The sequence below is a fragment of the Saccopteryx bilineata genome, chromosome 10 (assembly GCF_036850765.1).
Source record: "Saccopteryx bilineata isolate mSacBil1 chromosome 10, mSacBil1_pri_phased_curated, whole genome shotgun sequence".
Classification (NCBI taxonomy): domain Eukaryota; kingdom Metazoa; phylum Chordata; class Mammalia; order Chiroptera; family Emballonuridae; genus Saccopteryx; species Saccopteryx bilineata.
In genome coordinates, this window is record NC_089499.1 from 35,349,785 (window position 1) to 35,367,714 (window position 17,930).

A 17,930-nucleotide genomic window follows, 5' to 3' on the forward strand; every position below is an offset into this window, starting at 1 on the left:
TGACAGTGCCCCATTGCATACCTTTTCTATGATCATTTGCTCTCACTTCTCCTGGTGCTACCACTAGGAGTAGTAGCGATCATGGCCAGTTTCAGAGAATCTCCCCCATTGAACCTTTCAGTCTGCAGTCTGCATATCTTATTCTGAGGAAATTAGAATAGATATTTGCTAAAAAATTAAGCCATTAAATGGCATGTATCTCGGTGTCACATTCCAAGGTGTCCCTTTCCAGTGATAACTGACTTCCTTAGATGAGGGCTATGTCTCACAACTCTCTGTACCTCAGAAAAAGTTTATTATTTGTAGTCATGAGCCCAAGGTCTGGTTGTTGTCTGCTACCTGGTTTTACTACTCTCAGAACTGTCCTTTAACTTCACTTCCTCACTCCCAATTTTGGGCTTAGGGAGTGGAGTTAATCCCTTGCTGTAAAGGGGGTTTCACTTGCTCTGCTATACTACAAAGAGTAGCATCTTGTCAATAAATTAGATTTTTTATTTTTTAGTTATTTATTAATTTTTTGTATTTTTCTGAAATTAGAAGCGGGAGGCAGTCAGACAGACTCCCGCATGCACCAGACCGGGATCCTCCCGGCATGCCCGCCAGGGGGTGATGCTCTGCTCATCTGGGGCATTGCTATAATGTGGCCAGAGCCATTCTAGCACCTGAGGCAGGGGCCATGGAGCTGTCCTCAGCGCCTGGGCCAACCTTACTCCAGTGGAGCCTTGGCTGCAGGAGGGGAAGAGAGAGACAGAGAAGAAGGAGAGGCAGAAGGGTGGAGAAGTGGATGGACACTTCTTTTGTGTGCCCTGACTGGGAATTGAACCCAGGACTTCCACACGTGAGACCAATGCTCTACCACTGAGCCAATAGGCCAGGGCCAAATTAAAAGATTTGATCACCCACATATGACCATAAGATTGTTGTGCTATGAAATATGGCATCAAGGCTGACCTGTGGTGGCGCAGTGGATAAAGCGTCGACCTGGAAATGCTGAGGTCGCCAGTTCGAAACCCTGGGCTTGCCTGATCAAGGCACATATGGGAGTTGATGCTTCCAGCTCCTCCCCCTTCTCTCTCTCTGTCTCTCTCCTCTCTCTCTCTCTCCTCTCTAAAATGAATAAATAAAATAAAATTAAAAAATTTAAAAAAAAAGAAATATGGCATCAATTCTTGTCCTAAAGTGTGCTTCATTTAAAAGTCTTGAAAGCTACCTCCTACTCCTACAGACACGAGTAGATGTCATCTGATAGCCAACTGCTGAAAGAAAGAGCAAAGTAGATAAATAGTATGAAACAGTCTAGGAGCCATGCATGCATCCTGAATAACTTGTTTGATACATGGGTGCCTAAATCCAGAAATATATATGGGAATTTCTGCCAAAGGGAAAAGAAGTATGTTCCTGTGTGTATAAGCATAGCAGAAAATGGTTATATAACATAAGGAAAGGAGGTATAATTGGTAGGAAAGGCGGGCGCTTGATATGACAGGTCAGAAATGGCTGTCCTCTGCTTAGTGGTGACATGATCAGGGGGAGATAATCTACAGGCCATACTAATGATAAGGGGAGATGATTGCAAAGTCATGCTGAAATCGAAAGATCTGTGCACACAGGACTTTGCCTCTGTCCGTGGTGCTGAAAAGCACAATCCTAGAACGTAGGATCTAATTAACAAGTGGTTGATCTGGCATCACTACCTTAGACTGTTGCTTGGTGGCCACATCTACAGGCAGCTAGAAGAGATGTAAGTATGCTCTAAATTCTCTCTAAACCCAGACCATGTGCTATTGAAATTTCACGAGGACAACAGGTACAAAGGGACAAAGGAGGAGCTGAGTAGCTAATGGGAGACTACAGAGTCCCATTTCTACTGTTTTGCTACACCACCAGCTCTATTTTTACACCAGCTTTCTATGTCACTAAATTCTACTATAGTAGTATACTCAAACCTAAGAAAAATAAACCTGAAATTTTACTTTTATCCAACAAGACAGATGGAGTATGATGAAATGAAGTCCATAATGGGTGACAATTTTTGTTAGGTTATGAAAAGTTGTGATGGCTCCAGTGCATGAAGCATTTTACAAATTTTTCTCTCCTCTCAAATCTGCATGTAGAATTCTGAGCCACTGCGACCTCCTCTCATGGGGCATGGGGCTGTCAGCAGCCACTGTCCCCAGAAAATTTCTCAAATCACTCCTCAAAAGAACTGTAATTCTTGTCTCCACTTCCTTACCCCTAGAAGATGCTTTCCTTATTTCCAATGCAGTCCTACCTCTTGGAATTGATTTCCACCTTTAAAAAAGTTAGTACAAGCTGCTGAGTCAAGGTCCTGGTAATGCAAATTATGGTGTGGACCAGTGTATCTCTGTATCAGCAGCATTGCAGTCACAGAATTCTTAGAAATGCAGACTGCCAGGCTCCATAGCAGAGAAATGAACCCAAATCTGTATTTAAACAAGATCCCCAGGTAATCTGGCTGTACATTACAGTTGGAGAAGCACTGGTTTAGGCTATCATTGGCTGAATTAGAAAGGCCAGTTTCTAATATCCTACATCTGTTTACCGGGCTTATGCATTCATTCAATAGTTAATGGGCACCTACTCTATATTAGACACTGCCCTAGGTTCTGTAGATAAAAGGTAAGAGAGTACAAGTCCCTTTAATTCTATTCTATTTGCTATGGTATCTGTTCACCACCTAGCCCTCCCCTTTAATCTGATAAGCCTGCCCCTCTCTCACCATCCTCCTTAGGGTGCCTTGCTGTTCTCTATTATCTCCTATATGTGACTTTCTGAGTTGTTTCTGTCAGCTTAGCTGTTGTTCTATTTTGTTTTGCTGTGAATGCCTCTGGATTTTTTTTCTTTCTTTCTTTTTTTTTTAACTTAAGACATCTTTCTGACCATCACTTCCCATTTTATTTATCAAGTTTTCTGAGGCTTTCTGCCCTGTGGCCATGTTCCCTTGTTAAATTTGCCTTTGGAACATAGATTTCTCATTTTAACCATGGGATACATATTATCCTAGCTGCTGCTGAAATCTGGGTCCAGGTTTCTAGAAATTGTAGCTGCCCCTAGAGACTTCCAGGGTCATACCTGAGGGAGCAGTAACCTGCCCTTGCACAGGAAAATAAAAAGCATTATTTTCCCCCTAAGTAAGTAGACTCCTTCTTCTAGAGCTACTTTTTGTCCCTTCCTCAATGTAAATGTTTCTTCTTAATAGCAGAATAGTGAGCCACAACTGGAATAACAAAATGGGTCTATTTCTTAGAAAGTCTGCTAATTTTCCATATTCTTTTTATTCTCTTTTATCACTGACAGAGCTTACTATATGTTTAATTCAACCCCAAATCCAAGTGGTTTAGATTAAGTTGAGAGATCTGGACAGGAACCTACAGGTCTTAATATGGAGTAACTTTTTTTAGGAAGCGAATATCACTTGTGTTTTCTACTTTCTTCAATGAACTAACATTTCACCTTAGATTGGCCCAATTTAAAAGATGTTCTTCCCTCTACATTCATATAGCACTTTACTGTGTTACTATTATCTCATGTGATATACAAAAACTCTGTGAGGACTTAGAGAGGTGTATCATACAAGGATCCATTTCAGACAAGGATATCGTGCTAGGTGGGTTAAGTGAGTTCACCAAGGTGGTGTAGCTTTGATAAAAATTGCTCAAATCTAAACCTTCTCATCCAAGGCCCGTGCTCTCAATACACCCTTAGAGGAGCAGAGAACAGATAATTTTGACGTCTAACAACCCAGAGGCCAAAAATGGACACTGCACAGATCACAGCTTTTTGTTTTGTTTTGTTTTGTTTTTGTCCAATAGGCTTACAGTTTTCCAGAAATTCTCAAAGTGGCTCCCCAGTTGTTACATCTTTTGGATAAAGTATGAGTGGAGTAGATAAAGAGGGATATTATAGGAGAGATCAGAAGATGGCAGCGGAGTAGGCGGATGCACAGACGCCCAGCTCTCAACACCAAACTGGAATACAAATCAATTTAGAAAAAATCAGCATGAAAAATCAACACTGAACTGCAAGAACAGCTCTCAAAAACCAAGGAGCAAAGAGGAAGCCACAATAATCCTGGTAAGGAGTGCCTGAATCTCCTCTGCTTACAGGAAGGGAAGGAGGGGGGTGAGGCTGAGAGCCCAGAGAGGATTTCACAGAGGAAAAAGAGCAGAAACTACTGCTCACAGCCACTTACCTGGCGACCAGGGAGCAAGGTGGGTTGAAAAGACCAGCTTATCTCCCAAGTGGAAAAGACAGGGAGAGGGACAGACTGTGAGGGGCTAAGTATGCAAGAAACGAAATAAAAAAGCTGACTCATTCGTGCTGGAGGCGGCCATAGCTGGGGGAGGGACTGAACCTTTCACAAAACAGAGCTGAAGTGCTTCCGGATCAGAGATCTCCGGACATCTATCCAGCTCCAATCAGCACAACAAGACACAGCTGAAAACAAGAAGTGGGGAGGAGGGGCAGTAACTCAGGTCTCCATGGAGATCTGAGATACACCTCCCCCTACTGAAGCTGAGAAAAAACCCTGCCCCCAGTGAGATTAGTTGGTGGAAGAGACCTTCAGCATCTCAGGTTACACCCACAGCATTCCTGGATACAGTTTCAAGGAAGCCCCCTGCTGAGATCAGTTAACAAGACTATCACCTGTTAAGAAAACAAACAAATCAAGACTTCAAAGCTGCCCAAATCCGAAAGTGGATTACAAATAATAGCTGATACAAACCCACGAAGACCTAAAAATAACACAACGGAAAACTGGAGGCAGACAACACCAAGCCTAGACTCAATCAACTCTACAAATAAAAAAAAAGAAGAAGAAGATGAGAAAACAAAGGAGTGCAATCCAAATGAAACCACAAGAGACACTTTCGAGAGATGAACTGAGTGATATGGAAATAATCAAACTTCCAGATGCGGAGTTCAAAATAATGATTGTAAGGATGCTTAGGGATCTTAGAACAACAATGGAGGGGGAGTTTGAGAACCTAAATAAAGAAATAGCAAGTATAAAAAAGAATCAGTTGGAGACGACAAATACAATATCAGAAATAAAGACCACAATGGAAGGAATTAAAAACAGGATAAATACAGCAGAGGATCGAATCAGCGAGTTAGAAGACAACTGGAATGAAGGCATGAAAGCAGAAAAGAAAAGAGAAAAAAGACTCAAAAAGTCAGAGGAAACTCTTAGAGAGCTCTGTGACAACATGAAGAGAAATAACATCCGCATCATAGGGGTTCCTGAAGAAGAAGAAAAAGAACAAGGGATAGAGACTTTGTTCAATCATATCATAGCTGAAAACTTCCCTAAATTAATGCAAGAGAAACTCTCACAAATCCAAGAAGCACAGAGGACTCCATTAAAGAGAAACCCAAAGAAACCTACACCAAGACACATCATAATTAAAATACCAAAGCTAAGCGATAAAGAGAAAATATTAAAAGCTGCAAGAGAAAAAAAAGTTATCACCTACAAAGGAGCCCCCATAAGGATGACATCTGACTTCTCAACAGAAACACTTGAGGCCAGAAGGGAATGGCAAGAAATATTCAAAGTAATGCAGAACAAGAACCTACAACCAAGACTACTTTATCCAGCAAGGCTATCATTTAAAATTGAAGGAGAAATAAAAAGCTTCCCAGACAAAGAACAACTCAAGGAATTCATTACAACCAAACCAATGCTGCAGGAAATATTAAGGGGCCTGGTGTAAACAGATAAAGTGGGAAAAGAATACAGGAAAAAAAAAAAAAAGGAATACACCTTTAAAGAAGAAAATGGCAATAAACAACTACATATCAATAATAACCTTAAATGTAAATGGATTAAATGATCCAATCAAAAGACATAGGGTAGCTGCGTGGATAAGAAAACAGGACCCGTACATATGTTGTCTACAAGAGACACACCTTAGAACAAAAGACACACACAGATTGAAGGTAAAAGGATGGAAAAAAATGTTTCATGCAAATGGAAATGAAAAAAAAGCTGGGGTAGCAATACTTATATCAGACAAATTGGACTTTAAAACAAAGGATATAGTAAGAGATAAAGAAGGCCACTACATAATGATAAAGGGAGTAATCCAACAGGAAGATATAACTATTATAAATATCTATGCACCTAATATAGGAGCACCCAAATATATAAAACAGACTTTGATGGATTTAAAGGGCGAGATCAACAGCAATACTATAATAGTAGGGGATTTCAATACCCCACTAACATCACTAGATAGATCCTCAAGAAAGAAAATTAACAAAGAAACAACAGACTTATTGGAAACACTAGATCAACTCGATTTAATAGATATCTTCAGAACCTTTCACCCTAAAGCAGCAGAATATACATTCTTTTCAAGTGCTCATGGTACATTCTCTAGGATAGACCACATGTTAGGGCACAAAAGTGCTCTCAACAAATTTAAGAAGACTGAAATCATATCAAGCACTTTCTCCGATCACAACGGCATGAAACTAGAAATGAATCACAGCAGAAAAGCTCAAAAATTCTCAAACACATGGAAACTAAATAGCAGGTTGTTAAATAATGAATGGATTAAGAATGAGATCAAAGAAGAAATAAAGAAATTCCTAGAAACGAATGACAATGAGCATACAACAACTCAAAATTTATGGGACACAGCGAAAGCAGTGCTGAGAGGGAAGTTCATAGCACTACAGGCACACTTTCAGAAGCTAGAAAAAGCTCAAATAAACAACTTAACCCTGCATCTAAAAGAATTAGAAAAAGAACAGCAAGTAAAGCCCAAATGTAGTAGAAGGAAGGAAATAATAAAGATCAGAGCAGAAATAAATGACATAGAGGCTAAAGAAACAATACAGAGGATCAATGAAACTAGAAGCTGGTTCTTTGAAAAGGTAAACAAGATTGATGAACCTTTAAGTAAACTCACCAAGAAAAAGAGAGAGAGGACTCAAATAAATAAAATTAGAAATGAGAGAGGAGAAATAACAACTGACACAACAGAAATACAAAATATTGTAAGAAAATACTATGAAGAACTGTATGCCAAAAAACTAGACAACCTAGATGAAATGGACAAATTCCTTGAAACATACAATCTTCCAAAAATCAATCTGGAAGAATCAGAAAACTTAAACAGACCGATTACACCAAAGGAGATCGAAACAGTTATCAAAAAACTCCCAACAAAGAAAAGTCCGGGGCCCGATGGCTTCACAACGGAATTCTACCAAATATTCAAAGAAGAACTAACTCCTATCCTTCTCAAACTATTTCAAAAAATTCAAGAGGAAGGAAGACTTCCAAACTCCTTTTATGAGGCGAGCATAATTCTGATTCCAAAACCAGGCAAAGACAACACAAAGAAAGAAAATTATAGGCCAATATCTCTGATGAATATAGATGCTAAAATCCTCAACAAAATATTAGCAAACCGGATCCAGCAATATATGGAAAAAATCATACACCATGATCAAGTGGGATTTATTCTGGGGAGGCAAGGCTGGTACAATATTCGTAAATCAATCAATGTGATTCATCACATAAACAAAAAGAAGGAGAAAAACCATATGATAATTTCAATAGATGCAGAAAAAGCATTTGATAAAATCCAGCACCCATTCATGATCAAAACTCTCAGCAAAGTGGGAATACAGGGAACATACCTCAACATGATAAAAGCCATCTATGAGAAACCCACAGCCAACATCATACTCAATGGGAAAAAATTAAAAGCAATACCCTTAAGATCAGGAACAAGGCAGGGGTGCCCCCTTTCACCACTCTTATTTAACATAGTCCTGGAAGTCCTAGCCACAGCAATCAGACAAGAAGAAGAAATAAAAGGCATTCAAGTTGGAAAAGAAGAAGTAAAACTATCATTATTTGCAGATGATATGATATTGTATATAGAAAACCCTAAAGTCTCAGTCAAAAAACTACTGGACCTGATAAATAAATTCAGCAAAGTGGCAGGATATAAAATCAATACTCAGAAATCAGAAGCATTTTTATACACCAACAATGAACAGTCAGAAAGAGAAATTAAGGAAACAATCCCCTTCACAATTACAACCAAAAAAATAAAGTACCTAGGAGTAAACTTAACCAAGGAGACTAAAGACTTGTACTCGGCAAATTACAAAACATTGATAAAAGAAATCAAGGAAGATACAAACAAGTGGAAGCATATACCGTGCTCATGGTTAGGAAGAATAAACATCATTAAAATGTCTATATTACCCAAAGCAATTTATAAATTCAATGCAATACCAATGAAAATACCAATGACATACTTCAAAGATATAGAACACATATTCCAAAAATTTATATGGAACCAAAAAAGGACACGAATAGCCTCAGCAATCTTAAAAAAGAAGAATAAAGTGGGAGGTATCACACTTCCTGATATCAAGTTATACTACAAGGCCATTGTGCTCAAAACAGCCTGGTACTGGCATAAGAACAGGCATATAGATCAATGGAATAGAACAGAGAACCCAGAAATAAACCCACAGTTTTATGGACAACTGATATTTGACAAAGGAGGTAAGGAAATACAATGGAGTAAAGACAGCCTCTTTAACAAATGGTGTTGGGAAAATTGGACAGCTACCTGCAAAAAAATGAAACTAGATCACCAGCTTACACCACTCACAAAAATAAACTCAAAATGGATAAAAGACTTGAATGTAGGCCGTGAAACCATAAGCATCTTAGAAGAAAACATAGGCAGTAAGCTCTCGGACATCTCTCGGAGCAATATATTTGCTGATTTATCTCCACGGGGAAGTGAAATAAAAGACAGGATAAACAAATGGGACTATATCAAACTAAAAAGCTTTTGCACAGCTAAAGACAACAAGAACAGAATAAAAAGACAAACTACACAATGGGAGAACATATTTGACAATACGTCTGATAAGGGGTTAATAACCAAAATTTATAAAGAACTTGCAAAACTCAACACCAGGAAGACAAACAACCCAATCCAGAAATGGGCAAAAGAGATGAATAGACACTTCTCCAAAGAGGACATACAGATGGCCAATAGGCATATGAAAAAATGCTCAACATCACTAATCATTAGAGAAATGCAAATAAAAACCACAATGAGATATCACCTTACACCAGTCAGAATGGCGCTTATCAACAAAACAACACAGAATAAGTGCTGGCGAGGATGTGGAGAAAAGGGAACCCTTCTGCACTGCTGGTGGGAATGCAGACTGGTGCAGCCACTGTGGAAAACAGTATGGAGATTCCTCAAAAAACTGAAAATCGAACTGCCTTTTGACCCAGCTATCCCACTTTTAGGAATATACCCCAAGGACACCATAGAAGGGCTCGAAAAGGAGAAATGCACCCGCATGTTTGTTGCAGCATTGTTCACAATAGCGAAGATCTGGAAACAGCCCAAGTGTCCATCAGAGGACGAGTGGATTAAAAAACTTTGGTACATATATACTATGGAATACTACTCAGCCATAAGAAATGATGACATCGGATCATTTACAATAACATGGATGGACCTTGATAACATTATACGGAGTGAAATAAGTAAATCAGAAAAAAAAACTGAGATGAATCCATACATAGAAGGGACATAAAAATGAGACTCAGAGACATGAACAAGAATGTGATGGCAACAGGGGCGGGGGGGTTGGGGGAGGGGGGATGGGGTGAAGAAGGAGAGAGGGGTTAGGGGAGGGGAGGGGCATAAAGAAAACCAGATAGAAGGTGACAGAAGACAATCTAACTTTGCGGGAGGGGTATACAGCACAATCAAATGTCAAAATAATCTAGAGATATTTTCTCTCAACAAATGTACCCTGATTTATCAATGTCACTGCATTAAATTTAATAAAATAAAAAAAAAAAAAAAAAAAAAAAATGAAAAAAAAAAAAAAAGAGGGATATTATAGTTATTTTTCTCTGCACTTTTAGTTTTAGTTCTGGGAAAAACTAACTCAATTTCTTTCTTTATTTGTCTTCCTTTATCATGATCTGAATATACCAGTTCTTTCCCACTCCTTAACTGAAATGAGGTCTCACAAATGTGATTACCAAAATTTTCTAGGGCTGAGCTACATTTTCAGAGTTACAGAGTCACTGCATACCCTAAATATCTTAGAGAGTCTTCAGTTGAACCCAGAAACTAGCTTGTCCAGCTCCATTGCCATGAGGCATTTGCAAAATGTGGGAGGTCAGAGCAGGACTGTGTTTTGTAGAAGTGAAGAGAAGAACCCCCTGCTTGTATTTGTGCCTGGCATCCAAAGCTGCACTTCCTGTCCCCAGAAGCTCAGAAAAATGCTCATGAAACAGCTTCTTTACCTTCTAGTCAGGGTTCTAGCCCAGTTCAAGGAGTCGGATGAGGGAAGATGCTATTTTATCTATCTATGGCTTGCCATCTCTTCCTTGCTATGACTCTGATACACCAAGTACGAAGACTTTTTCTCACTCTGGACCTGACCAAGTCTCTCCCTATATTCTCTCTCAATTCCTTTCTTTTTCCATCCAAACAAAAAAAGTTAGCTGTGCATTTAAAACCCCCTCCCCCAAAACATGTAGGGGTCAGAGAAATATCATTGCAAGAAACACTCAAACTCCTTGGCACTATGTGGCCTTCCCTTTCTTCTTTTCCTCCTCTTCCCCTTCCCCCATCTGTATGTCTTCTTTGGAAAAAGATATATTCAGATCAAGTTCTCCTGCATATTTTTTAATTGTATTTTTTATTTTTTTGCTTTTGAGTTGTGCGAGTTTTTAAAAAATATATATATTTTGAATGCATTCCTGATTAGATCTATGACTTGCAAATATTTTCTCCCACCGTGTATATTGCCTTTTCAGTTTTTTGATAATTTTCTGTGCTGTGCAGCTCCTCTTTGTTTCAACCAATATTTATTAAGCTTTTATGATGCATCAGAAATTATATCACTATATTTCATTGACTATATATTATCATTGATTAAAGAAAGCACCATTATTTTAGGTTGCACAATGAAAGTAAAAAATATCCACGACAAGGAGTTTAACAAGAGTAGAAAACTACTTTTGTATAATGCTGGGACATCAGGACTACCTTTGAGGGTAAGGAGAAATGAAGGGGAGAAAGCTCACCATGTAGAAAAAAACAGCAGGGAAATTTACAAATCTCAATCTTCATACTGGTTGAAGGGAAGAAAAATCTCTCTGAAAATTTGAACTAAAGCTGAGATTCAGTCAGGACCTTCTGAAATCACCCTACCAGAGAAGTCCAAAAAAGCCCCAAGCAGAGAATTTAATTTAAAAACATCCTGAATTCATCATTCCTTAAGTGAGTGCAAGAAGCAAATGCCAGTGCTTTTTGAAAGAATTCAACCTGTAGCAGTGTTGTCCAATACGGTAGCCACTAGTCACATGTGGCTATTTAAATTTATAACAATGACAATTGAATAAAATTTAAAATTTACTTCTCCAGTTGCATCAGCCACATTTCAAGTGCTCAAGAGCCATATGTCGCTAGGAGTAATTATACTGGATAGAACAGATACAGAACATTTCCATCATCACAAAGTGTTCTTTTGGACACTGCTGACCAACATCAGTAGTAACATGCCATTAACTGACTGCATGTTGTGGCCTGATTTCTGAGTCATAAGAATTTGAGCAAAATGTACCATTCCATAATATAGCATCTGTAAACTGCACTGCGCATTCATTCACCTCAAGTCAAGTCTCCTTCCATCACCATGTACCCCCTTTATCTTCTTCAAGCTCCACCATCCCCTTTCCCTCCCACAATCACCGCACTGTTGTCTGTGCCTAGCTTTTATTTTCTTTGCTTAATCCCTTCACCTTTTTCACCCAGCCCCAACCCACTTCCCTCTGGTAGCTGCAATGTCACCCTGAGAAATTCAACAAAAAAAGAATTTGAGCAAAATGTGTAGATGTGATAAAATACAGTAGAGGTAGTGGAAGAGGGGTGCATGAAAACCTGTCTTTGAGAACTTGGCAGATGTGAGAACCAGGCTGCCTGAGAATCACTTGGGACTAAATCAGGGCATCTAGAAGTTCTAAATCATGGAGAATTCCTCTTTCACCTTCTGAGCTCATAGAGCAGTTGGGAGCTTCTTGGACCAAAAGCTCACTGTGTGTGACTAACTGAAGAATTAGCACAAAATCTCATTATTTGGATGACCTTCCAGGGCTCCTAGTTCTGTGGAAATTAGAGTTGAATGCAGAATGACATGTTCTTGGATATTTTTTCTCATAATATGACTACCTTTGACATTTTGAAATCAAATTCATTTTTATAAAGTTACTGTGCAATCATTACAGGAATGCAATCATTTTCTGAGTCCCAAGAAATGATGGTATCTGTGGGAAATTCCAGAATAAAAAAGTTTCAAAGAGTAAAGTTCCAACTCACTAGAGCTTTCTAAATCTCCTTCCTTTGCTATAACTCAGTGAGGGGTTTTGGCTTTGATGAGAGTTTGGAATATAGAAAGTTTGTGTGAGGAAAATATGGGGAGCTATAGTCCAGTAGTCCCCAACCTTTTTGGGCCACGGACCGGTTTAATGTCAGAAAATATTTTCATGGACTGGCCTTTAGGGCGGGATGGAAAAACTCACAAAATAAAATTATGCGACCGGTGTAAAAACTGTGGTATTTTAAAATATAATTGTCGAACTTATGAGACAAGTGTCAAGAGTGAGTCTTAGACGCATGTAACAGAGGAAATCTGGTCATTTTTTTAAAATAAAACATTGTTCAGACTTAAATATAAATAAAACAGAAATAATGTAAGTTATTAATTCTTTCTCTGCGGACCGGTACCAGTCTGCTGCCTGGGGGTTGGGGACCACTGCTATAGTAGACCTAAAAAATGGCCTGTTTCTCTCCTGGTTCAATCTATTACCTTATACAGAAAAACTCTAATTATTAACACATTTCTTCTTCTTCAGTTCATAATAAGGGATAATTGCAATATGGTTGCCATTACAAAGTGTGATTTAATGAAAGAATTGCTTCATATAATACTAAATAGTCTCTAGAGCCGTGATGGCGAACCTTTTTATAAAAACCACCCACTTTTGCAGTGCTGGTCAACCTGGTCCCTCCCGCCCACTAGTGGGTGTTCCTGATTTCATGGTGGGCCAATCGCAGTGCCGTTTGGTTGCTCTGCTACCACCCACCATGAAAACTGGACCGCCCACTAGTGGGTGGGAGGGACCAGGTTGACCAGCACTGCAAAAGTGGGCGGTTTTTATAAAAAGGTTCGTCATCACGGGCATGGAATGTAATAAAGCATTGAAACAGAAGGGGTGTGTGTGTGCACGTGTGTGTAGGGAGAGGGTGCAGAGGGAGAGCAGTTGAAAAATCTATGGAAAAATTATGGAAGGAGACTTGGCATTCATTAAGTGCCTATTATGTGCCAGTTCTGTGCTAGGTGCTTGCACACATTGTTCACATTATTTCATGCAGCTCTATGAAGCAGATTATTATCTTCATCTTATTAATGAGGAAACTAGAACTTAGAGAGGCTAAGTGCTGTGCCCAAGCTTACTCAGTGTCCTTTTGCCAATAGGATGTTCCTGTCAACATGGGGGACTTGTCAATGATCCCACAATAAAAATCCAATGGTAAATTATAAGTTCTCATCTTTGTTGATCTATTAGTAGCAATGGACACAGCCAATCACTTTTCCTCAACAGACTTTCTATACTTGGCTTTTAGTACATAGTATTCTCTTGGTTTCCTTCCAATACCACTATACATATATCCCCAGACTCCTTTGATTGGTTCTCCTCTTCTTGAGCTCCTAGTAAAGAGTGCCTTAAAACTGGATCCTTGAGCAACTTCTCTTCTCCAGCCATGCTCACGTCCTAGGTCAGGTATTACCAGCCCCAGCACTATTGACGTTTTAGGCCAGATATCTCTTTGTCGTGGTGGGACAATCTTGTGCATTATAGAATGTTTAGCAGTCTCCCTCTACCCACTAGAGGCCGGTAGCACCCACTTCAGTTGCCCCCAGCTGAGAACCATTGCCTTAGGCGAGCTCATCTATTTTTATGACTTTAAAAACCACCAGTAAGCCAAATATTTCCAACTTTACATCTTGAGTTCAGACCTTTCTCCTGCCTACCCGACCTCTCCATTTGGGTGTCTAATACATAGTGTCTATTTGAGTCTTCTATCTCAAAACTGTTCCTCCTGTAGTGCTCTCCATCTCAGTTCATGGCACTCCCCCCCCCCACTTTCCAGTTGCTAAGGCAAGACTTCTTTCTCCCACATCCCAGATTCAATCCTTTAAGAAATCTTGTTCATTTTATTTTTTTAAAAAAAATCTATCTATCTATCTATCTATCTATCTATCTATCTATCTATCTATCTCCATAATTAAATTCCATTTCATCACCTGCGCTACTACCTCCCTGGTTCATGCCACCATCTCTTGCCTTAATTATTGTAATAGCTTCTTAACTGGTATCTTTGCTTCTCTCCTTGTCCTCCTATAATTTCATTCACCTCTTGCTTCTACCCTTACTCTGTCATAAAAACCTATTCTAATGTAAAGAGTTATCTTCTTAAGGCACACATGAAATCTTTATGAAAACTGGCCTCAGGCTAAGGCTAGGCCCTAAAATTTGTTTCAAAAATGTCAAAGAAACAGTATAAGACAGATTATGTTCTATGACTACTATTAGCAAGTTTTAAAAATTATTTATTTATTTATTTTTAATATTAAGTGAGAGGCGAGGAGGCAGGGGCAGACTCTAGCATGCGCTCCAATCAGAATCCCCCCCCCACTTCCCACCCCTCGGCAAGCCCCCTATGGAGCAGTGCTCTGTCCAGCTGGGGCCTCTGCTCCTTGCTGGGAAACCGAGCCATTTTAGTGTCTGAGGCGAGGCCATGGAGCCATCCTCTGTGCCCGGGGCCAGCTTGCTTAAAGGATTTGAGCCATGGCTGTGGGAGAAGATAGAAAAAGAGGAGAAAGCAAGATTGAGAGAGAGAGAGAGAGAGAGAGAGAGAGAGAGAGAGGAGGGGTGGAGAAGCAGACGGCCACTTCTGTGTGCCCTGACCAGAAATCAAACCTGGGACTTCCACATACCAGGCTGATACTACCACTGAGCCAACCGGCCAGGGCCTATTAAGTTTAAAATTGATTTTTTTAAATTTAAAAACCTTATTGAATTTATTGGGGTGACATTGTTTAATAAAATTATACAGGCTTCAAGTATACAATTTTTTTTTTCAGAGAGAGAGAGGGATAGACAGGGACAGACAGACAGGAACAAAGAGAGATGAGAAGCATCAATCATTAGTTTTTCATTGCACGTTGCAACACCTTAGTTGTTCATTGATTGCTTTCTCATATGTGCCTTGACCGTGGGCCTTCAGCAGACCGAGTAATCCCTTGCTGGAGCCAGCAACCTTGGGTTCAAGCTGGTGGGGTTTTTGCTCAAACCAGATGAGCACGTGCTAAATCTGGCAACCTCGGGGTCTCAAACCTGGGTCCTCTGCATCCCAGTCCAATGCTCTATCCATTGTGCCACCACCTGATCAGGCAAGTACACAATTTTATAATACATACTTTATTGTGTTGTGTGTTTACCACCTCAAGTCAAGCCTCCCTCCATCATAAAATTGACTTTAAAAACTACATCTCTTATTTTTAAAAATTCACTAATCTAACTAACTCATGAAAAGTAAATAAATAATAATAGAAATGGAACACAACTTAGAACTAGATTACAATGAAGATACTAAATATCAGAATTTGTATGATATGGTTAAAGTGATCCTTAAATAGAAATTTATATTAGTAATGGAGAAAGGCAAAAAACCGATAAACCAAATGTTTGATTTAAATTTAAAAAATAATAGAATAAGCCACAGGAAAGTAGGAGGGAAAAGATTTGCAGATGATTTTTGTTCAACCTGTATGCCCCCACCCCCATCTATCTAGAACCTCTGTTTTGTAACATTATTTTTAAAGAGTGCAGAGGATTCCATTATGTAGATTATTCTGTTGTTCATATTACCATCTATCTATGCTGAACATTTCATTTATAAATATAAAATCTATGATGATTTCCATAATTATAACTTTTTAAAAAATAGAACTATAAGGTTAAAATAAGTTGTACTTGCTTAAGGTCTTAGATATATTTGGAATTGCTATGATTAACTTATTGACCTCAATTACTGTTGAAAATTATACTACAACCCTTGGTGTATTTAATGACAACCAACTCCACTTATTTTTTATCTTGCACTTTGTTCTATATAACAATATTTTCACTGCCAACAGGCACATTCATCCTTTAGCGAGTGGAAGCATATTTAATAATCTCCTGAACTTTGCAAACTCTGAGTATCTATTAACTGAATTAATGTTTAGAAGATATGAATGCCAAGATTGGCAAATGTTTTGCCAAAGCTTTATTTATAGGAAACCTAGATTAGAAAAAGTGCTGCATTTTGGATCAGTTCCCTGGATAGAGATGTCAGGACCAGTAAAGAAAGTAAGTAATCAAACTTACTTATTATCACAATCCAATTTGGCTAAACTTCAGCCAGTAAAGCAATTCTAGGTGCAGTTAAACCTGGGTCCCCAGTTAAGAAGCCAGTAATATTCAATAACTTCATAATCTTTATTTGCTCATCTCCATTCCCAAGGTGAACATTTCAGATTGGATAAATATGATTACTTCTACTTTCAGCCTACTCTGAGAGTCAATTTTGTTGTTCTTGAGCATGGCAATACCTTAAGACTAGAATGAAGGTTAGAGGAAAGGAAGGTGAAGGTAAAGCAATATACTTTCTGAATTCATGTGAACAACCGAAGTTGAAAGCATCCCTAGCTACATGTTAAGAGAGAATATTGAAAGACCAACAGGTACGTGAAAAGAGGCTCTACATCACTAATCATCATGGAAACGCAAACTAAAATCACAATGAGATATCACCTCACACCTATTAGAAAAGCTATTATCAAAAAGACAAGATATGGAAGCAACCCAAGTGCCCATCAATAGACAAGTAGGTAAAAAAGTAGTGGCACATATATACAATGGATTATTACTGAGCTATAGAAAGAGCAAAATCTTACCATTTGTGACAACATGGATGTACATAGAGGGTATTATACTAAAGAAAGTAAATCAGACAGAGAAAGACAAATACCATATGATTTCACTTACATGTGGAATCTAAAGAACAAAATAAATGAACAAACAAAATAGAAAATGATTCGTACATTCAGAGAACAGACTCCTGGTTGCTAGAGGAGAGGATTGAGGGCTAGATGAAAAAGGTAAAGGGATTAACAAGTATAAATTGGTAATTACAAAACAGTCACAGGGATGTAAAGTACAGCATAGAGAATATAGTCAATGATACTGTAATGACTATGCATTGTGCCAGGTGAGTACTGGAAATATGGGGGGATCACTTTGTAGAGGATATGACTGTCTAACCACTCTGCAATACATCTGAAACTAACACAAAATAATAGTGAATGTAAACTGCAATTGAAAAATAGAATTTAGAATACATGTGTTAATAAAAAGACAAGAGATAACAAGTGCTGGTATGGAGAATAGGGAACCCTTGGGCACTGTTGGTGGGAATATAAGTTGGTGCAGCCACTATGGAAAATGATAGGAAGGACCCTTAAAAATAAATAGAACTACCATATGACCCAGCAATTTTACTGCTGGGAATATATCCAACGGAAACAAAAACACTAACTCAAACAATATCAGCATCCTCATGTTTATAACAGCCTTATTTATAATAGCCAATACATGGAAACAACTTAAGTGTCCATAATAAATGAGGAAATCCTATCATTTGTGACAACATGGATGGACCTTGATGGCATTATGCTAAGTGAAATAAGTTAGAGAAAGGTAAATATAAATAGAACCT

General features: G+C 38.7%; 1 protein-coding gene and 1 non-coding gene across 6 annotated transcripts in view; both read right to left on the reverse strand.

The window, feature by feature from the left end:
• Positions 1 to 17,930, reverse strand: part of CPNE4 (copine 4) — a 531,556-nt gene that overhangs the window by 101,287 nt on the left and 412,339 nt on the right. The gene's annotated exons all lie outside the window — the stretch shown is intronic.
• On the reverse strand, positions 803 to 878 carry TRNAV-CAC (transfer RNA valine (anticodon CAC)). Its single transcript has one exon. It is a non-coding gene; the product is annotated as a tRNA-Val (tRNA).